Here is a 7,782-nt window from a genome sequence, read left to right as displayed (position 1 = left end):
AGAATCCTCTCATCTCTTCTTCCTCTTCCTCCTTCTTACTTCCAAGTAACTAATAGAAAGAATATTCAGAGAACTGACTCACTGCAGAAGGTATACCTACAAGACTGGCATCCTGTCCAGTCATTCTCCATGATGAAATCATGTGTTCAAGCCAAAGACAATCACGCAAACTGTATGTAACAAGCAGGTTCATTCAGGGTTTGAGATTTAACTTCATTATTCCTTAAGACCATACAATATGCAGAGCTTCAAAGCTGTTATGATGTTCTTTAAAAACTGTATTTTTAAACTAATATAGCTCTCTTGGTAACTTCAGGCAGGAAGGTTGTTTTTCATATTATTCTTTTCTCTTTATGCTGTGAAGGTGACTGCTTGCTTTAAGCAAACTTTTATCCTTATTAGTCTTTCTAGCCTGCTTAATAGGCATCACCTCTCACCATTTGGCTTTTGTAGCTCAGATGCTTTATTCTAAGAGTACTGTTTTCATGTAAAAAATGATACTTTGTAATTATAACTGTAGCTATAGAAACCATGACTATATGTACAGTGAAAATAAACCTAAATGAATATTTCTCATAGAGAATATTAGAGTGTTATTTTAACTTGGTTTTGATTTCAACTTTGTGCACCTGAAATGTGTATACTTTGGTAGTAAGTTCAATGGCACTGCCTTCTTTCCAAATGCAAATTAAGAATCTTAATTCTTTTCTCTTTCCTTAAAAAAAAAAAAAAGTAATTACTAACCTGATGGACAAAAGTTGATTGTCATAACCTAATAATGGAATTTAGTAAAATGGAATCAATTATTTTCTTAACAAGTCAATAAAGAAATGAAAGTCAAAAATAGAAGTATTAGGCCTGAAATGTATCTATCTGTTCATTTTTTTCTCTAAGGGCATTAGATTAAATTTGTATATCTAAATTTAAAGCTGGATGTTTGAGTTCTGGAACTTCATAGACCTTGATGAAAAAAAAAAAATCTGCAAAAATTGTAGCCAAGAGGCAACACTAATTGTGATGCTTCTATTTAAAAGTTTGTCCGAGATATAAAATCCTTAAGGTAGTATGAAGTATTTTCAAAACATTTTAAGCATTTTAAAAGATCACCCCCGAAATGAGAAACGCTAGGTAGAGCCTCATATTTGAAACAGCAGTGCCACCTTGTGACAAGATATTTCAATATAATTCGCTCCGTATTTAATTATTCTTAATCAGCTCTGTTGACTTCTTATGAAATATAAAGATATAATGAGAAAGGTAATATACTCTGATTTCTTTAGGATACTTTAAAATAACAGTTAAAGAAAAAATGTAAATTTTTCTTTACTTATAAACCAATAGACTGATAATCATCAATATTTTTAATCAGCCACTATATTTAAAACATTTTGTGAGGCTATACAAAAATTTGTAAAAGGAATAGTCATTGGTTCTGACTACTGCTCTTGAGAAACACATAATCACAGAGAAAGACTGACAAAACCAGGTTCCTGAAACAAACATTTGGCAAATAAATTAAATAGCATAGGATGGCATTTTTCAGAGTACCTCAAACCAGGAAGGCATCCTGGAGAAGAGAGAACATTTCTATTTTTTCACAATTCTTTACTTAAGAGGGAGCAAATATTTTAGGACTACCGAGCCCTAATTTTGGAACACTAAAGAGGGAGGGAAAGGAAGCAATACCAATGAAAACAATGGCTGGTTCTTTTCTTCCTTAGCCCAGTCAAGAGTATAATTGAATCTTCTTGTACAATGTCTAATTCGGCAACGATTCATCATCATAAAGCAATCATCAAAGTAAAAAGGTAAGAAAATTGGGCAAAAAATTATTTCTTTAAATTTTAAGCTCCTTGAAAATTGAACATCTTGTACTCTGTAACCCCATGTAGGCTTAACATTAATAAATATTGATTGAATTATTTTTTAAAAAATTTTCTTCGGCAATGCTCTTAATTACAGTATGTTTCAAAATTCTTGGAGCTCTTTTATTACACTGGCAATAAGAAATTAAAATACAATTAACCCTAAGGATCACTGGGTCTCATCCTTTAAATAATTCTTTTATACAAAATATATATCTTTCAGACATTGAATTGTCCTGTTCTTCATGTCTAATCACATTTTTAAAATAATCTAAGAGGATATTTTCTTTCTAAAAACTGCTAAATATCAACCCCTTCCCTAAATCCACTGGTACTTTAACACAGAAAATTACAGAGAAGTATGTATTTCCCCTAGGCTAGATTAAGTGGAAATGAGAGAGATTAAAGAAGAAATTTCTCATTATATAGGTTGTGAGAAAATAGAACATTTTTTCCCCTGGAAATTTGTACGTTGATGAACCACTTTCCCTCTTGACAATAATAGAAATAAGCCAGAAGCAGAAAAAAAATTATATATATGCAAACTAAGATGTAAGAATGAACTTGAAGAATGAAGAATTAAGGCTGGTTATTTATAATCATTTCAATTTGGATCCCCCATAATCATAATTTGTTTTCTGTTTCTTATTTTTTTATTGGTCTTCACTTATACCAGAAAATATAACATATTTATTTAAAATTGAGCTCTATTTCTGTCAATATAAAAATTTGAATATAAAAGAACAATGCTTAAATTTCAAAAATGTAAGCCTGAAGTCAAACTATAGCCTATTTTTAATGGATTTTAAGATATAAAGAAATATTTATTTGACAGTTCAGAATTAACAAAAATTTTAGATTTCTATTTCAATATTTAGCCGTGAGCAATCAGATGTGTCCCATGTAATCCTTAAATATATTTTCAAGGTGAAAATCATATCAAATGTAACAACAGAAATTAAGAGAATTACTGGACAAAACAATACAATGATGTTTGATAGTTTTGAATCTTTTTTGTTATGTGACTATAAACATGGAAGAATATTGTCATACATGTTACATTTGATGGGGTTATATAAATATATCTCATAGAAGATTAACAAATAATATTAAAATTAATAATTCTGAACATATAATGCCAAAGTACATTAATATAAAAAGCAGTATGTAATAATGATTATAGCATAAATGAACTTTTAATTATTAAATTAGTTATTTTTCTATGAAAAATGTTATTATGTGACATGGAATAGGATGTATTGAAATTGCCAGAGTTAAATGATGAGATTGAATTTCATGTATCTGTGAGTTATATGTATGTTGGAATCTTTCTGGTTAACTGAGTGCTCTGTTTGCACATTGCTGACCATCTGCTCCGTCACCTAAAGAGATCTTGTTATGAAATGTAATCAAAAAATTTCTTATCTTCTTCTCCTTGTTCTTTCTGAATGTCAACATAACTTTAACCAGCTTAAAATAGGTAAACATTCACCACCAGCTTAACCTCTAGGATATGTTATTGGAATTATATTTTAGATTTATTGCAGCATATTAAATACCTTCTATAATTAAAATTAGTCATTTATAAACTTCCTACATCTTCTGGCAGAAAACGAAAGTCACTTTCTAAGTAACATAGTAAAAATGCTGTTAAATAAAGAATAAGTAAACCTTAAAACATGAGAATTCTATGTGAATATGTATGCATATATTTATACCTATATAAATATATGTATATAAACTATATATTTATGATTTACAGAGAGAAATGGTGAAGGTAAGTTATTTTCAGAAAATACTTTTTTTTTTGAAGGACATGCCCTCTTTTTTTAGAGAAGACATGTGGAAGAAAGTGTGAATAATCAAAGGAAGAGAATAATTGGTGACTGTCTGCAAGAATTAGTAAATTTTTAATATGGACAAAAAGCCCATGCACCTTTTCACTAGATTTGTCAATTTTAGGAATTAATTAATGAGTTTTTAACTAAAATTTCAGAAAGTAATCAACAATTTTAACCTAAGTATTAAATATTGAATATTATCATATTAGTCACATTGATATTATAATGATAAAACTCTGCATCAACCATTTCATGGCAATATATTTCCTCATATGAATGGTACAAATCTTACTTTGTTTTATTTTACATATTTAAAATATGTTTAGTGCTAATGGTTGAAAAAGGCACTACAAAAGCTTTGTTTAAATTTTGCTTCCTCTTGTTTGCCCATTACATATCACACTTCAGATCACTCTTTTCACCTTCTCATTGATTCATTCACTTATTCCTTTAATTTGACAAATATCTATTATGAAGTACTTTTAACTTATAAGACAAGGTGTCTAGGTTTAAATGGTGTGTATAATTTACTGGAAAGCCAAAACTAAACAAATAATTTCACAACTAATTACTGACTACTGTAAAGAGAGAAAAGAAGGGGAAGTGGGATGAAGGAAAAACAAATATGAAGGTCCTAAACTATAAAAACTATATATGATTTTTAAAATAAATGAATAAATACATAAATAAATAAATAAATAAATAAATAAATAAATAAATGAAAGCCGATGTGACAAACAAAAATTGACAATGTATCATGAAATAAAATTGTAATTTGGTCAAGATTATAAAGAACTCGACAGTTGTGCTATGGATTTGTGTCTTTATTGTAACAACAAAGGGAAACCATTGAAGACTTACAAGCAGTGAGTGATATGTCAGATTTGCTGTTTTGAAACAAGCCAGCAGTCCTTCACGACTTAATCATTAGACTAAGAATATTAATGTCAATGTATAAATAGGTACCAATTTTATGTCTGCCAGACATTAACTCAACATTAGTTAGAATTTTGTAACTCTGGATTGTATGCATTAATCCAAAAAAAAAACCACATTAAAAAAAAACACTGTAAGAAAATAATAGATTTAAAAGGAATTGTCCTTGTCTACCATTTTCTTATTTTCAACATGTATTAAGTGCATATTGGATCACTTAGAGCAAAACTAAGGAAAAAAAAGAAATGAGTTTCATTTTTCCTTCAGCCTCCTCACCCAAACAACGAATGACTGGAAGAACATGGTTCCCTGTGCTTTCTTTGTGGCAGTAGGATGCTCCTGCAATTCCTAATGGATCCCAAAAGTCTCTTGTCCACATTGGTAGGCAGCCCTCAAGTTTCCAGTGAGCAGCCTCCAGGAAGTCTTTTCATCACTGCAGGACGGAATGGGGATGGGAAGATGTATATCTGCAGCAACTGCGTCATTTCCTCAGATGAATCTCAGCTTTCGCAAAAGTGAGAAACGGGGATGGAGCTTCCTAAATTCTGAGTTTATTCAAGGTTCAAATGTCCCTCAGTCCCAGGAGTGGCAACAGCCTTCTGTAGATGATAAGCTATTACACTAGGAACTCACTTTTACCCCTCTCAGTAGTTAACCATCTTTTACCTGGTTAACTATTCTTTTTATTAAATTCATCCTGTTGAAATTACTTGTGTGGTTACTGTTTCCTGATTAGAGCCTGACTGATATAACTGCAAAGCATAATGAAAGCAATAAATAGCATTGTTTGAAATGAGTTTAAAAGTGGGGATATACAGGAGAAAAAAATCAATTTTAACAAGTAGAATCATAGGTTATTTTTAACTTTTTCTTTACCTTCTTATACGCACATGCACACTATTATATTATTTATATTATATTATTATATTATATTATATTATATTATATTATATTATATTATATTCATCATGTTTCCTGCTTATTATATTTCCCTAAGTTATTATACTGTTTTTGAACCCATGCTTTTTAATGACTGTATTATAAGAGTAATAATTATAAAAGTAGTTTTCAATTATTTAACCCATTATTTATTGTTCTTTGAAATTTAGTCTGCTTTCAATTCTCTTAACCTTTAAAGTGATATTTTAAGAGATAACAAATATCTTCATAACTACATTAATTTATTCTTGGATTATTCTCTCTGTTTTTTAATTTGGTAACAAGTGTTTTAGTGATTAATATGCAATTTTATACAGGGGAATAAACTCCATGAGCTCTAACATCTATTTATAGTAAGGGATAACACTAAATGCTTTTTTCTTAATTTTACAACCTGAAATACTTAAAATCTTATAAAATCTGGTGGCTCTAGAATAGGAACTGACATTCATCAAATTAGTACCTTACATGTTACCCTGTAGCTAATGGAATTGCTTCTATTACAGCTTTGCAATTGTTTTCATGGTATTTGAGCTTTGTCTTTGCTTTCATTTTATATCCCAAGTCCCCTTATGGCTCATCACCCACATTGTGTAGCTATCCAATGATGGGAAGCCGACATCTATTTGTTCCAAGTCTTCGACTGGGGCACTGCATTTAGACCTGCCTTCTTAGCTCTTTGCTTCTCTTTAACTTTCTCAAGCTATAATTTCTTCACCTGGAAAATAGGAGTTTGGGGCTAACAAGATGATAGCTGACATATCCTCCTATTTTAATATTCTGTAATTCCAGATTCTGCCATCTTTTTGCAATCAATTTTTTTACTAAAACTAAATATGAAGTCATTTAAAATTCCATAAGTAACATTGAGAACCTTAACTGGCCCTCTCCCACTTACTAAATACATCTGGCTATGTAATAAAAAATTAAATTCTAAAAACTCAACTAATCCTTTTTATCGTTTCATGCTGCAATTTTTTCTTTGTCCTACAGAGGGTTTTTTAATATATCAAATGTTCAAATCTATATTAGCATTCTATATCTAGGCAAACCATTTCCTTCTACACTAACTTGTCCAGGTAATAGCAAAAAGTAATTTTGAAAGTCATATTTTGTATAATTGGATGTATTCATAGCACAGCTGCAAATCTCTTAAAGTTGTTATAAACCATGCAAAACTACTTCCTTGTGGTGGTTTGTTGAGCATTTAAATGGAAATCAGAGAACCTAAGCTATCTATTTCAATTCATCTAGCAATTCTGCAAAGCTTAAAAATCTAAATGCCACAGTACTGTGAAACACAAACTATCAAAAAATGATACAATTAAATTTAAACCTATAAAAACAACATTGTTTTCAAACCTTTACTAATCTTGTAAACATACATTTCTTTTACAAATCTTTTTTAAGCTTTATAATGCCCATATTCTGCATATTGTCTTCAAATTACTCTGAGATTCTGATTGAATTTAAGCTTTAGATTTCTAAACATGGTTATTTGAAATTGTTTATCTCCCCCATATGATTCTCAGGTAGATTTCTAATTGTACCACTCTACTGATACTGCTGAAGCCACCCATGTCAAAGTAATCAGTTGTCTATACAATCTTTCTGCCCCATTGGTCTCCTAGGACTCTTTTTCCTTATGTTAGCTCCAATGTCTTTGTTTCACTAAATCCTACCTCCGACCTCCTTAGTCATTTCTTACCTTAGTTCCTTCCTCCATTCTCTACTGATTCCACTCCCATCTTTTCCATTCCTTTCTCTCTTCTCTTTCTCTCCTCTCTTTTCACTCTACATATATAAAGAAAACTCCAGGATGACATCATAGAAATGGTGGCATGAACCTCTTGAAATCTCCCCTGGAATTTACAACAAATTGAACAGCTATAATTCAACAAAGGACTCCCTATGCAGCAGACAGACAAGACTAAGAGGTGTGTGATTGAAATCATCTAAAGGTGGGCAAATTGAGCAAGTGGGGTAGGAGAGAAAGGTGGAAGTGTGGAGACAAGGACTGCGCAGGTGCAGGTCGCACACTGGAGCTCCCAAGACCTTCATTCTGGAGCTACCGCAGCCAGGGGAGAGGGAAGAACATGGACAGCCAGTGCTCCCCTTATGACCCGCAGTCCCGTCTGAGGGATCAGTATATAACAGAGCTGAACCCAATGCTCATGGCAGACACCTCGGAGCAAAGACTG

Source organism: Rhinolophus sinicus, linkage group LG14, assembly GCF_036562045.2.
Source record: "Rhinolophus sinicus isolate RSC01 linkage group LG14, ASM3656204v1, whole genome shotgun sequence".
Taxonomy (NCBI): domain Eukaryota; kingdom Metazoa; phylum Chordata; class Mammalia; order Chiroptera; family Rhinolophidae; genus Rhinolophus; species Rhinolophus sinicus.
This window is presented reverse-complemented; position numbering follows the sequence as displayed.